Source organism: Pan paniscus, chromosome 1 (genome assembly GCF_029289425.2).
Source record: "Pan paniscus chromosome 1, NHGRI_mPanPan1-v2.0_pri, whole genome shotgun sequence".
In the NCBI taxonomy this organism is placed as follows: domain Eukaryota; kingdom Metazoa; phylum Chordata; class Mammalia; order Primates; family Hominidae; genus Pan; species Pan paniscus.
In genome coordinates, this window is record NC_073249.2 from 137,541,469 (window position 1) to 137,556,248 (window position 14,780).

The 14,780-nt window shown below is 37.8% G+C and overlaps 1 protein-coding gene across 1 annotated transcript in view; it reads left to right on the forward strand.

Annotated features, from left to right (window-relative positions):
• Window positions 1-1,727: 1,727 nt before the first annotated feature.
• Window positions 1,728-14,780, forward strand: part of GBP5 (guanylate binding protein 5) — a 175,979-nt gene continuing 162,926 nt past the window's right edge. The window contains 2 exon segments of the mRNA XM_055116368.2: window positions 1,728-1,861; window positions 2,747-2,813. The gene's annotated coding sequence lies outside the window, so the exon portion shown is untranslated.

The window sequence follows — 14,780 nt, forward strand, 5'->3', positions numbered from 1 at the left end:
CTGTCTCAATGATCTGTTTAATATTGTCAGTGGGGTGTTAAAGTCTCCTATTATTATTGAGTGGGAGTGTAAGTCTCTATAAAAGCCTCTAAGAACTTGCTTTATGAATCTGGGTGCTCCTGTGTTGGGTGCATATATAGTTAAGATTGTTAGATTTTCTTGTTGAATTGAACCCTTTAACATTATGTAATGTCCTTCTTTGTCTTCTTTGATCTTTGTTTGTTTAATATCTGTTCAGAAACTAGGATTGCAACCCATGCTTTTTTCTGTTTGCCATTTGCTTGGTAGATTTTCCTCCATCCGTTTATTTTGAACCTATGTGTGTCTTTGCATGTGAGATGGGTCTCTTGAAGACAGCATGTTGATGGGTCTTGGCTCTTTATCCAGCTTGCCACTCTGGGTCTTTTAATTGAGGCATTTAGCCCATTTACATTTAAGGTTAGGATTGCTATGTGTGGATTTGATCCTATCATGTTGGTAGCTAGTTATTTATAGACATGCTTATGTGGTTGCTTCATAATGTCATTAGTCTGTGTACTTCAGTGTGTTTTTGTAGTCACTGGTAACAATTTTTCCTTTCCATATTTAGTGCTTCTTTCAGGAGCTCTTGCAAGGCAGGTCTGGTGGTAATGAACTCACTCAGCATTTGCTTGTCTGAAAAGGATCTTATTTCTCCTTCACTTATGGAGCTTAGTTTGGCTGGATATGAAATTCTGGGTTGGAAATTCTTTTCTTTATGAATTTCTTTAAGAATTCTTTAAGAATTGAAAGTCTTTCCCCAATCTCTTCTGGCTTGTGGGGTTTCCACCCAGAGGTCCACTCTTAGTCTGATGGGCTTCCCTTTGTAGGTGACCTGGCTTTTCTCTCTAGCTGCCCTTAACATTTTTTCTTTAATTTCGACCTTGGAGAATCTGATGATTATATGTCTTGGGGATGATCTTCTCATGGAGTATCTTACCGGGGTTCTCTGCATTTCCTGAATTTGAATGATGGCCTGACTTGCTAGGTCAGGGATGTTCTCCTGGATGGTATCCTGAATATGTTTTCCAACTTGGTTCCATTCTCCCTGTCCCTTTCAGGTACCCCAATCAGTTGTAGATTCAGTCTCTTTACATAATCCCATATTTCTCAGAAGTTTTGTTCATTCCTTTTCATCCTTTTTATGTATTTTTGTCTGCCTGTCTTATTTCAGAAAGATAGTCTTTAAGTTATGAGATTCTTTTCTCTGTTTTGTCTATTCTGATATTAATACTCATGATTTATTGCATTGTGAGGTTCTTGTAGTGTGTTTTTCAGCTCTAACAAGTCAGTTATATTCCTCTCTAAACTGGCTATTTTGGCTATCAGCTCACACATTATTTTGTCATGATTCTTAACCTCTTTACATTGAATTACAACATGCTCCTTTAGCTCAGTGAAGTTAGTTATTACCAACATTCTGAAGCCTACTTCTGTCATTTCAGCCATCTCAGCCTCAGCCCAATTCTGAGCCCTTGCTGGAGAAGTGTTGCAGTCATTTGGAACAAAAAGGGCCCTCTGGCTTTTTGAGTTTTCAGCATTTTTTCAATGATTCTTTCTCATCTTTGTGGGCTTATCTGCCTTTGATTTTTGAGGTTGCTGACTTTCAGATTTTTTTTTTTTTTTTTTTTTTTTTTTTTTTTTGGTGGTGGTTATTGTTTTCTGTTTGTTTGTTTTTCTTCTAACAGTCTGGCCACTCTTCCATAGGTCTGCTGTGGTTTGCTGGGGTGCTACTCCTGACCCTAGTTGCCTTAGTTTTTCCCGTACCTGGGGGTATCACCAGTGAAGGCTGTAAAAAAGCAAAGATGGCAGCCTGCCCCTTCCTCTGGAAGCTCTGTTCCAGGTGAGACTGACCTATTGCTGGCCCAAGGGTGCCTGTAGGAAGTAGTTGGAGACCATGGTTGGCAGATCTCACCCAGTTAGGAGGAACAGGATTAGGGACTCCCTTAAAGAAGCAGACTGGCTGCATTTTAGTAGAGCAGCTGTGCTGTGTTGGGGATCCCTTCAGCTCCCAATTGGTTTGGGCTCTCCAAAGGACACAGGGTGGACTGGCTGAGAAGCCTGAATGGCCAAGGTGGCAGCCTGCCCTGACCCTCAGGCACTCTGTCCCAGGGAGAAATTAGGGCTCTGTTGGCTGGTAGAATATGGGTGAGGGTGGCTAGAGGCCCCAGCTGGGAGAACACCAGTGGGAGGGCCTGCCCTGTAAGAAGGAGTGAATCAAGGTCCCGATTAAGGAATCAGTCTTGTCACACCTCAACAAAACAGCTGTGTTGTGTTGGGGAACTTCCTCTGCTCCTGTCTTCTTGGATTCTCTAAAGCCCACAGGCTGGAATGGCTGAGTTGTTCAACCAACCCAGGTGGTGGCCCTCCCCTCCCCTGGGTACTCCATCTTATGGGGAGATCAGAGCTCTGTCCATAAGAGGTGAGGGCAGGCTGGCTGGAGGGCCTGGCTGTATGGTCCTGCCCATTGAGGAGGAATGGATTGGGCCCTACTTAAAGAAGCAGTCTGGCCATAATCTGGCAAAGCCAGTATGCTGTGCTGCTAGGGGGACCATTACTTGTCCCAACTGTTTGGACTCTCCAAAGCCTATGGGCTGGAACAGCTGTTGACCAAACAGCAGAGATGGTGCCCACCCTTCCCCCTGGGGCTCCATCTGGTCTCAGGCAAGCTCCACCCTGTTGCTGGTAGCTGGCTGGAATTCCAAGCCAGTGGGTCTTATCTTTTCAGGTGCCGTGGAAGTGTGGCCTGCAGAACAATGCTGCTCAGCTCCCTGGATTCTGACCACTTCCTAGGGGTATGTGCAGACCTCTTGCCTTGCCTGAGTTGCAAACATGTTTGTTGGAAATCCCAGTGCCGGAGTACGTAAAGCACCTGGGTCTCTGTGCATGCCTGAACAGCTGCTCTGCCAAGACTCCACATAGCTCAGTGTGTTGGACCTAAGGCCCTGGTGGTATGGGCTCACAAAGGGAATCTACTGATCCATGGGTTACAAAGATCCATGGGAGAAGCCTGGTTTCCTGGGGTTGCACAATCAGTCATGGCTTCCCTTGGCTAGGGATGGGGGTTCCCTTGGCAAGAACCTGGGTATTTCATTTGAAGGTGCTGTATTCACTCACCTTTTTTGTTACTCTCTGTGAGTGCTGTGGACCACAGTTGCTTCTAATTGGCCATCTTGGACCCTGCCTGATGTTCTACCTTCCAAATCTTTAAAAACAATTTTCTTAACCATATTCATCATGGTTTTTTAAAAAGTACATGTTTAGTAACCATTATTTGTATCTCATGTGGGTCTACTTTCTTATTTTGCGTATGTGTCTTGCCTCATGATATGTCTTATTACTTTCAATTATTGGTCATTCAAAATTGTATTTGAAAATTATAGAGATTGTTAGAAGTTTAGAATGATGTCATGTTCTGCTAGAAATGATTTATGTTTACAAATCCAGATATATATTCAGGAATTAGTGTATTAAGCTGAATATCAGTCCCTGCAAAGCCCTGTCAATTTCTAGTATTACCTTCCTCCTACTGTAGTGCCCTTTAGGGTTCCAACAAAAGACCTGTAGTCCATCAGGATCCTCAATCCTTGGCAGGTCTTGAACCCCAATTTTGTCCTACTAACTATGAAATCTGTTTACATCCTTGCTTAGCTTCTCAGCCCCTCACTTGTGTCTCCTGGAATTGGCAGATATCCCTAGGGGAAAATCAGCCTGAGGTACCTGGTTTAACTCTGGGTTTCTCCCAGAATTTGGCCACCTAATTTTTCTCTATATTTTTAGTCCTTAGATGCTGTGAGATCCATGTTTGCATAAGCTTTTTCACTTCTTTTTATCTGTTCTCAGTGGAATGATTGGTCTGATTACTTTGTCATTACTAGATGAGTGTGTTTTACTTTTTTATTGAATGTCCAAAATATGGTATACTCTCTATAAAAAATCCATATTTATACCTATTCTGATTTTGAATAAGGGAAGACTATTGAATGAATTAATGAAATATGGGGGTTTCACATTTTATTTCTCTGGACAATGTTTTATTTACTTAATTAAAGGCCTCTTTTGTGTATAATGCTCTGCAAACAAACATTTTAATTGTACAGGTATGTTTTAATTTTTTCTATTCTATTTGTAGTTCAAGACTTGACAAAAATGTTATTTTCACCATGAACCTTTTTTTGATATCTCCAGGCAAAATAGTTGTTTTCTCTTTAGGATCTCCATATTTATTTTACAGTCTTGAAATCACTGTAACCATCTCTGTGGTTTATATGTGTTTTATTTCTGCTATACAATTAAGCTTAGGAAGAAGAAATTGTGTATTACCAAAATATACACATTCCAAAATACCTAACTTTTTTTTTTGCATAGAATGAGAACTTAGTATATATTTGGAAAATAAATAGATGGATGAATGAATAATAAATAAAGATGCTGGAGTGCAGTGAAAGGAATGTTAATTGGAATAAGAAGAGGTAGGTTTACTTGTTGTCTCTGCCTTTGGGCAAGTGTTTTAATGTTTTCTCAGTGCCGTTATTTGTGAAACTGAAGTAAATGGCTACCTCAAGGAGTGTTGATCTCTGCCCGTGGACAAGTATTTTAAATGTTTTCTCAGTGTCTTTATTTGTAAAATGGGAACAAATGACTACCTCAAGGAGATCTGAAACTTAAAAACATAAGTGCACATTTATCTTAATGTGCATTGTAGAATAATATACAAATATAAGGTAGCCACTTATATTTTAAAAACCTGTGGTGGTAGGGGTGGGGAATATATGCCTGTAAAGGCATAAAATATCTTGAGAAGAGTACATAAGCAACTGTAGGCAGAGAAACTGGATAGAGGGAAGACAGGTTAGAAATTTGACTTTTTATATTATATACCTTTTGAATTTTGAACCACATGCTTATGTTAACTACTAAAGATAAAACAAATTGGAATTTAAGAAAAATATAGTATATTATTATTTCATTTTGTATCAGAGAACTCCATTCAGCAAAATCACTTTTTGTGCTGATTGTAATGATTGAGATTCTTATCTAAATAATTAATTTTACAGATAAAGATTTATATAGTTGGCAAATTTCTTTGCTTTTCTTTATTTTTTAGAAAGTTCATTGTCTCATTTTTTTCTTTTTTTTTATTATTATACCTTAAGTTCTGGGATATATGTGCAGAATGTGCAGGTTAGTTACATAGGTAGACACATGCCATGATGGTTTGCTGCATCCAACAATCCGTCGTCTACATTACATATTTCTCCTAATAATATCCCTGCCCTAGACCCCCACCCCCCAACAGGCCCCAGTGTGTAATTTTCCCCTCCCTGTGTCCATGTTTTCTTTACTTTTAACATTTGTTTTCTAGCTCAGAGCTTAGGGCATACATTGATTATTTCTTAAATTTGTTATATCACTTAGGTTTGTTAGATTAATACATAAATAGATTTGGGAGGGTCAAAAAGCTAGAGATTTTTGGAATGTGAGGTTCCTTGTCATTTAATAGAATTTCAAGATATTTCCTGAATACTCTGATACAAATAGACCTTTTTTAGAGAAGAAAAGTTTAGGGAACTGCAGTTACTCATGTATGCTTGGAGAGGAATATTGTCCTCATGGGTTGACCTTGTAGCACTGGCAGCAATACATGAGACTTAGAGGAGACAGCACTCTCAAGCCATCCTAGTCAACCATCAGCTCTAAAGATAAATAGAGTGACATATGAGGCAGACAGAAGGCTTTTATTTCCAGAATTTCTGCAGAGGTTTTTGGAGTAAACATTTTGTGCATTTAAAATGTCTCTTAATATTCAGGAATCTTTCTTAGTCTTTGGTTTTGTCTATATTGTGGCCATTTCTAATTTCACCAGATGACCATGGAAGGTTGGTTGGAATTTGGAATGCAGCCCAGGGAAATACTGCTCACCTAAGTAGCTCTTGTTTAACTTTAGTGGAGGAGAAGGTAAAAATGAATGCCCACTCTGTGGATGAAGGTAGGTTTTGGAGCTCATTTATTCATCTCTTTCCCAGGTTGGCACGAATTAAAATAAAAAAATTAATCTCACTCTGTCTCCAGCTATTGTAAAACAATTTCTGATTTTTGTTTGTCTTTTCTTATTCTTTTTCTCAAACTCTGCAGCTTCACTAAATTTAATTTATGATGTTTTAAACTAAATAAACTGAAAAAGACTTCGAGATGAATCATTTTCTATTTATAATTTGTTTAGGTATCCCAGTTTTTCAATCATATCTCTTGAAAGACTCAGGATTTTTATCATAACCTTTTAAAATTTGGTATATTACCCTTGAGGGGTAAGTGCGATGTTTGCCTAGAATCCTGGAATTTATGAATTTAAACAGCAAAAATAAATAACTACCGGCATTATATTAACAAAAGATTTATAGTCACCACAAAGCTGCAAACAATAAGATGTTGTTATTTAGCTTCAACTTGATTAAAAAACTGAGCAAGTGATTATACATTCATGGCTTTTGCTCCTGTAGCTCAATGTGAAATATAGTATGGGAACCAGTTTTCTAGGTGTTTCGGTTACCTATTATATATAGTTTGGGGTGGTTTGTTACCACCCCATCAGCATTGTTCTGAAGCTGCAATGAGATGGGCAATATAAGGTCTATAAGCAATCAATTATTATGAACTATTATTATTATCTTCCCTTATGATTTCAAGCACATTTATAACATAATAGTTATTTTAACTTGTATTTTCCTAGGCTCCCTGTAGTTTAAACAGCCAGGTTGATGATGATGCCCTTTACTAAAATAGAAGGAATGAGACAAAAATATGTAATTTTGCAAGGAATGATTCTAGAGGCTGTTAAGAATGTGTATGAGCATATATTCAATTGTTCATGTATACATGCATAGATTTAATATATGCAGATGTATTACGAGAGAGAGGGAGAGAGAGAAAGAGAGAAGGAGATAATGAGAGAGAGGTAAGGGGTAAATAATTTCGGAGCCAACTATCCCAGCTGATAATGCATAACTAAGACCTTCATTACTCTTTGCTCTTGAAGACAGAAATTTTACCTTATTCATCTTTATGGTTTCTCTAACACACAACATTATCTGTCAACTTCATGTGGCAGGGCATTCATAATTTTTTTTGCTAAACTGTACTAACATATTCCAGCTAGAGTCAGCATGAGAAATAATCTGGAGACAATTTTTGAAGCTCCTCATTATTTCACAGATTCAGTTATTCCAGGTTAAACCATGCCTTTCATTTACTGAGTGTTCTAAATATTCTTCTTTGCTTTCTCAATATGGTAACAGAGCACAGAGAAATGTACAATGTGAGTATTCTCTTTGTTTTCTAAGGTCAATAACTTCTTTTAGAACTTGAAACAAACGTGTCTGTTTTGTCATTTATTAGTATTCAGTCCTAATTTATATTTATAATTCATAAAATGTTTTATTAGTCATTTCAGAATTTGATAAAAAAAATAAACCTTTTAGGTATCACCATTATACTCATACAATCAGTAAGGAAGCATGCTCAGAGTTTAACCATTCAGCTAGTGCATGGTGGAAGTAGGACTTAAACTTTTGTCTTCCAACTTCAGGATGTGTGCATGGCAAGGGCTTGATCAGGAAAAAGCAACTTTGGGGATGTATATGAATTTAAATCATTCCTATTACCTTGAATAAGTTGAAATGATCCTGCATATTTCAAAATGTCTAATTAAAACACTTTAGAAACATCTTTTTTTTTTTTTTTTTGAGGTGGAGTCTCGCTCTGTCACCCAGGCTGGAGTGCAGTGGCGCTATCTCGGCTCACTGCAAGCTCCGCCTCCCGGGTTCACGCCATTCTCCTGCCTCAGCCTCCCAAGTAGCTGGGACTACAGGCGCCCGCCACCACGCCCAACTAATTTTTTTTGTATTTTTAGTAGAGACGGGGTTTCACCGTGTTAGCCAGGATGGTCTCGATCTCCTGACCTCATGATCCGCCCGCCTCGGCCTCCCAAAGTGCTGGGATTACAGGTGTGAGCCACCGCTCCCGGCCAGAAACATCTTTTTAAATGTACCACCTGTGATTCTTCAGCAACATTTATGATTATTTTAAATACACAGGTTATTAATTCATAATCAAATTGAACTACAATGCTAGTATAAAAAATTGTCAACAAATAAATCTATCATTAAAGGAAATTTTTTTAAAGTTGTTCCTTTGGGGCTAGTTAATGTATAACATCTTGAAAGTAAAATTATTTTAATTCTAGCAAGCTAACAATACTATATCAGGTTAAGAAACTATTTTGACTACAATGTTGTCTTTACTCATAAACACCTATCTTGGCATATAGAAAATTTCATTAAAAAGACTTTTTTTTTTCCTTCAGCAATTGATAACCACAGTACAAAGCTTTCTTCCACTGTTATTTTAAAATATAAACCTGGCTTGTAGCCAACACCAACTAACTTGAGACAGAGCGGGAGGTTATTAATGTTAAGCAAATGGAGATTCAATCCTGATTTTCAGAATTTGTTTCTATAAAGCAGAGAATTACACTCAGTATGAAAGTACCATGCTGTTTTTTTTTTTCAACCAAGCAGAGGTATGCCCAGCATTTTAGAAACCACAAAATAAACACAGAGACTTTTGTACAAAATAAAGAAGGATATATCCATTTATCATTGCAAAGAAGGGTTCAAATATTTTTTAAGTTTCATCATGACTTCTTGTAACACATGGGTCATTTAAAATATGTGTTTTTATTTCAAGCTCCTTTTCATTACTGATTTCTTAATTTATTGTGGCCAAATATATACTCTATATGACTTTGTCCCTTTGAAATTTGTTGAGAATTTATTTTGAGGCTCTGTTATTACATACATAACAATTTAGAGCCGGAGGAGAGAGGATCAAAAAACTACTTATCACGTACTATGCTTATTACCTGGGTGATGAAATAATCTGCACATAAAACCCCTGTGATAGGCAATTTACCACATAATAAAACTGCACATGTACCCCGAAACCTAAAATAAAAGTTAAAAAAAATTTAGAAATATTTTGTCTTTCTCTTGAATTAAAACATTTATTTCACAATGGCCATTTTTATCTCATTTCCCTTTTGCTTATCTTCTTCCCCTTCCTGCTTCTCCTTTTCTCCCCTCTCCTTCTTCTCCTCCCACATACCATACATACATTGTTCTAAACAAACCAAAAGAAGTTGCACTTTACTTACAACAAAAGTTAATCCAATTGCTCTGAAAGAAAATTTAATGATTTATAAAACCCAGGTCAGTCTCAAACAAAAAAGAACCCATGTTACATTTCCACATGACCCACACGATAGGTGCATTCAGGTAGTAGAAGCTTAGTGGTATGGCCGGCTTGCTATGGCACACAGCTCTTTCTTTGTGGTTGATGATGTGTCTACTAACCACATAATATCTTCATTACCAGTATCACAGAGGTATCACCAGGAAAACTACTTGTGTGACCTGTCCTAACACAATAATTTTTATTTTTAATTGTTCTGGATTTATCCTTCTCACAGAAGTTTCGATATTATACTGAACTTCATTCAGGACAAAAGGATGCTTCCCTAGCACAGCAGGGATGTGGTTTTGTGGTTTTAACATGAGTTGATGGACTGGCTATTATTCTAGATGCTGTTATCCATGATCAGGATTTGCTACAATTGTCATTCTGGACAGCTATTGATTAAAGCCTCTTTGCTTACCAAAAATAGAAAACACACGTTTATTGAGCGAGCCTTCATCCTGTGCCAGGCCTTATAGAAGTGTACATCACAGAGGTATTTAGTCCCCAATTTGTTTTGATAGTTCTGTCTAAACTTTTAAAGAAGAAGCCAATTTGGATAACACAAATGGTCATTGCTCAAGTAAAGCTGAAACACCCTGTCATTTATATGTTCATAAACACTTGCAAAATACTTTCTATGAGTTCCCTAACCCTCAGGATGATGCCAGGGGCAGGTATTATAATTGAGAGCTTCTAGTAAAGGGAGTTGAAGTTTAAAGATATTAAGTGATTTTTCCGAGATCCCTTTAGTGGTGGTAGAGTAGGGTGCTGAGGAATACTGGAAAGGGCATGGCATCAGAGAGACCTGAATTCAACTTCCACCGTCTCTGTCATTTCCTGCGTTACCTTAGACAGGTTCCTGAAATATATCTGATCCTGTTTTTCATATTCCTTGGCTTTGACATGGGGTTCTTGATGGGTTTAAATTAACTAATGAGTGTGGAAGTGTCTGCAACCTGAAAAGTGTTGTCAGAGTGTGAGTCACTCTTATTTAATCTTTAGGTAAGTGATTACAGTGTCACAGACCACATTTCAAGTCAGACAGAACTAGTTGTAACTAGCATGTGCTGCATGAATTTGAGTGTGTTACTTGAGCTCTCTGGGTATGTGTCTCCTCAGCTGTAAAATATGTGTCATAATGCAACCTTGTGTATTGTGAATATTGACCAAAGCCACAGAAGTGAAGCGTGGTGCACAGCTCACAGGAGGCACTTGGTGAATGTCAAGGCTTCTTTTTCTAGAATCAGCCCAGTGTCTGTATTGGGACAGCACCATCTCCTTAGGAGAGCACTGCCTGCATTAGTCTAGCACAGGAGATCTGTAATGGACTATGCGGGCCATTCCATGGATAAGTAATCTGACCTAGAGAGGTGAACTGACTTTTTCAGGTCATAGAGCTAATGGCAGAGTTGAGAGTTGAACTGCATTCTGATTTCAAATTCAGTAATTTTTTTAACATTATTAACATTTTCAAAATTCAATAATACATTTTAAAAATTGTCCTTGCCCTGTAAAAGTGATTTGTATTAAGAGCACATTCGTATATGTAGATAGCATTGCTAGTGCAGGTGAATCAAACCTGAATTGTTCTACATCACAAATAGCCAGTATAGAAGTTTAAGTGCAGAAAGATTTCTTTGTATATCTTGGGGTATTCTCTGTAACAGAACCACAGTGCTCCCTTGGAAACAAGGTGTCCACTTTTAATGTCTACATTTTACTTGATTTTAAATTCTCTATAGCTATTACTTCAGAGACTTATACTTGTTGACAGCTATGTGTAGTGGAAAGAGCCTAGCACTGAGGCGGTCAAGAGATCTGGATTCTAGTTCTGGATTTGGCATTACTTAGCTATTGTTCGCTGTTGGAAATGTAACTACTACTCCTATGACAGCTTGAAATATCTTGAAGTGAATCTGAATGATTTCTAAGTGTATTAGTTTCCTGTTGCCACTGTAACAAATTACCACAAATTTAGTGGTTTAAAGAACGCAATATAAACTCTTACAATTCTGGAGGGTGGTCAGAAGTCCAAAATGGGTTTCATTGGGCTAAAATCAAGGCATTGGATTCTTCTGGAGTCTCTAGGGAAAAATCCGTTTCCTCGCCATTTTCAGCCCTTAGAGGCCCCTGCACTCCTTGGTCATGGCCCCTTCCTGGGATCACTTCCACCTTTTGCTTCCATCATCATCATGTCTCCTACTCCTCTCTGACTTCTCCAATGTCTTTCGTGTAAATACCCTTTTGACTTTATTGTGCTTCCTTGCGTAATGTAGGAGAATCCCCTCATCTCAAGATCCTTGACTGGATCACACCTGCAAAGTTTCTTTTACCATACAAGGAAACATTCAGAGGTTTTTGAGGTCAGGATGTGGGCACATCTAAGGGGCATCATTCAGCCTACCAAAGAAACCACAGTGGTCAATGATGGATGATTGGGGAATGCGGTCAGAAAGAATGAACTTATTTTTGGTACCTTCACTTATTTCTTGAATATATGAACAGATAGCAGATAATATAGTGTATGAGATTCAGAGTCATGTAGACCTGCATTAAAACCCCAGCTATACCACTTACTAGCTGTTTGACCTTAGGCAAAAAATATAATTTCTCTGAGTTTCTGCTTCTTCATCTGTAAAATGGGAATAATAATATGAATTCTATATGTCTGTGCGTGTTTTTGTGTGAGGATTAAAATAACATATGTGAAGCGATTAGTACAATAACTAGTACAGATCAAGGTCTCAGTAAATGAGGCTATCACAACTGAAGCTGAGCCTTGCTTCTAACTCAGTGTACTTCTCAGTATTTATCTGTGCAAGGGACCAGTTTTGTTTACTGTTACCTTAATTTTAATATTTTTATCTTTCCCCTCCAGTTATCATTCCCATTTCTTCCCCTGCCTTTTCAATAAGTCCTGTTTAACACACTTGCTATGTGCCTTTGAATGTACATATTTTATGTAAAATCATATAGCATTATTTTATACGTGTGTGTTTCTAATTAAATGGGATGTAAAATACATTTAATGTTTCTTATTTTTTTCCACTCACTTTTGTGTTGTTCAAGATTTGTCCATCCAGCATGTTAGTTTTCCTCTCTGGCTATGGTCATCTAGGGTGCTTCAGTATCCCCTGCCATAGGTGCCTATGCATTTACATGTCCCTGTAGAGAAGTTGGAAAGAGTTGCTCTGGGATATACATCCAGCAGTTGGAAGAAGGCTTATGGTACAAGTATTGCCAGATTGCTCTCTAGAAAGACTATACCATTTCTTCTTCTACCAGAAGAACAAATGTTCTTGTTTAGCATCGGTTTGCTGACATTTAGTGTTTTCTGACTCTGATTTTTTTTTTTTACAGGTGATAGTTACAAAGTGGTGTCAGATTTATTTTTTAATTTTTTAACACTAGTAGGGTTGAGCACTATATATTTACTAGTTTTCAGGTTTTTCCATCCTATGGATACAAATAGTATGCATAATTTATATGGATATAAATTATTTGCTCATTATTGGCTTAACTAGCTTTTTGTTTTAGTTGCTTGTTAATTTGTTGGTATGTTTTGAATGTTCTAGATATTACTTCTTTATTGGGTTAATACATTTAAAATTTCTTGTTGAAACCTCTCAGGCTTTTGCTAACTTTATCACATATATATGTATATATATATATTATAATGTTATATATTCTACATATACCCAGATGTAGATATTACATCAATTTTAGGTGCTGTAACTAGCTTTGCCAAGTCATCTGTATTTTATGGATTTGAGGGTTCCCTTAATGAAAAGAAATTCAACGATTTTCCCTCTATGATGTGTAATTTTTTTTGGAGTCTTCTTAAAAAGATCTTTCCCACCCAAGATAAAAAAGATTCTTTCCTATATGGTCTCATTTGGCCTTTCTGAAAAGTAACCAGTTGCAGAAGATGCTCAATTAGGTGAAATTAGTAAATATAGAAGAAGCATCAGTTGATTACTGTAGCAGTTCAACACTAAGGAATATGATGGTTGGTTTGGTTAAATTTTACTTAAAGTGATTCAACTAAAACTTGGGGGGAAAAATCTTAGGTCAACAATTAGTCGGTACTTAGTCTCTGCCAGGTGTGGACTGAACTATCCAAAGCGTGCTGGAGTTGGAAAGAGCCAATGGGAGAAATGAGGCAAGGGTCATGCTGAGTTCAGCCCAGAATTTGGGGCATGCTCTACAAAACCGTGCTGCCTAGGGCTGGCCACAGAGTCACTGGGGGCAAAAGGACTAACAAAACTGTAAAAGTGTGTGTTGGGGTAACAGCCATTTGAAAATGTTTTAATGGTGATAAGAATGCATGTGTCAATCATGGATTAAGAGAATGATAACACTTTGCAGCAGATTTTAGACACACACTGCTTGCTTATGGCGAAATTCCTAGAAAGTTACCTGTGGAGCTTAATAACTTCTAGTCACTTCCTAGTTACCTGGAACCTTTTTAAAGGAAGAGATCATGTATTACGTGTTTGACTTCCTAACATGCAGCACAACACCCAGCACAGAGTAAATGCTTAGCTAACATTTGCTAATGGGATAACAGCAGCAGATTAGTGCAGGGAGCACCTTCATCATCTGTCTATGCTGTAAGGCCACTCAGTCTGAAAGATTGTGTTGAAATAAGTTCACTGGAAAAAACCCAAAGCCTTCCAAAGAATACTCAGTCACTTTCATGGTTAAAACTGTAGAAAAGTGCAAAGCACCTAAAGCCATAGATGAGTTTTTGAGCCTAGGTAGCTGTCACCTAGCACTGGCTTCAAAGGAATGACATTATGTAAGACAGAGTACAAATTGGGGATGGGAGTGTGGGTGTAAGGGCAAAGGTAAAGGAAGGAGGTACCTTAAAGGAAAAAGAAATTAGAGTACCTTGAAGGACAAAATTAGAGTACCTTGAAGGACAAAATAGATGGTTCTGTATCAGTGGATATTCAGACTTCTGGGCCTCTTGGACTCTGAGAGTGTTTCCTTTACATTTATCGCATATGGCAGTTCAGAAGCAGTAAGTACATGATCTTTGTTGTTGTTTTTAATCAACTTTATTTTTAGAGCAGTTTTAGGTTCACAGCAGTACTGAGCAGAAGGTACCAAGATTTCCCATGTACCCACTGCTCCCACACAAGTATAACCTCCCCCACTATTCATATCCTCCTCTAGAGTGGCACTTGTGTGACAATTTATGGACCTCCATTGGCACATCATTATCACACAAAGTTCATAGTTTGCATAGGGCTACCCTTGGTGTTGTGCATTCTATGGGGAAATGCATAATGTCAGGTGTCCATCATTATGGCATCATACAGAATAGTTTCACTGCCTTGATAATCCTCTGTACTCTGCCTGTTCGTGCCTCCCTTCCTTTAACCCCTAGAAATCATTATTCTTTTACTGTCTCCATGATTTTGTACTTTCCACAATGTCATATAGTTAGAATCACATATACC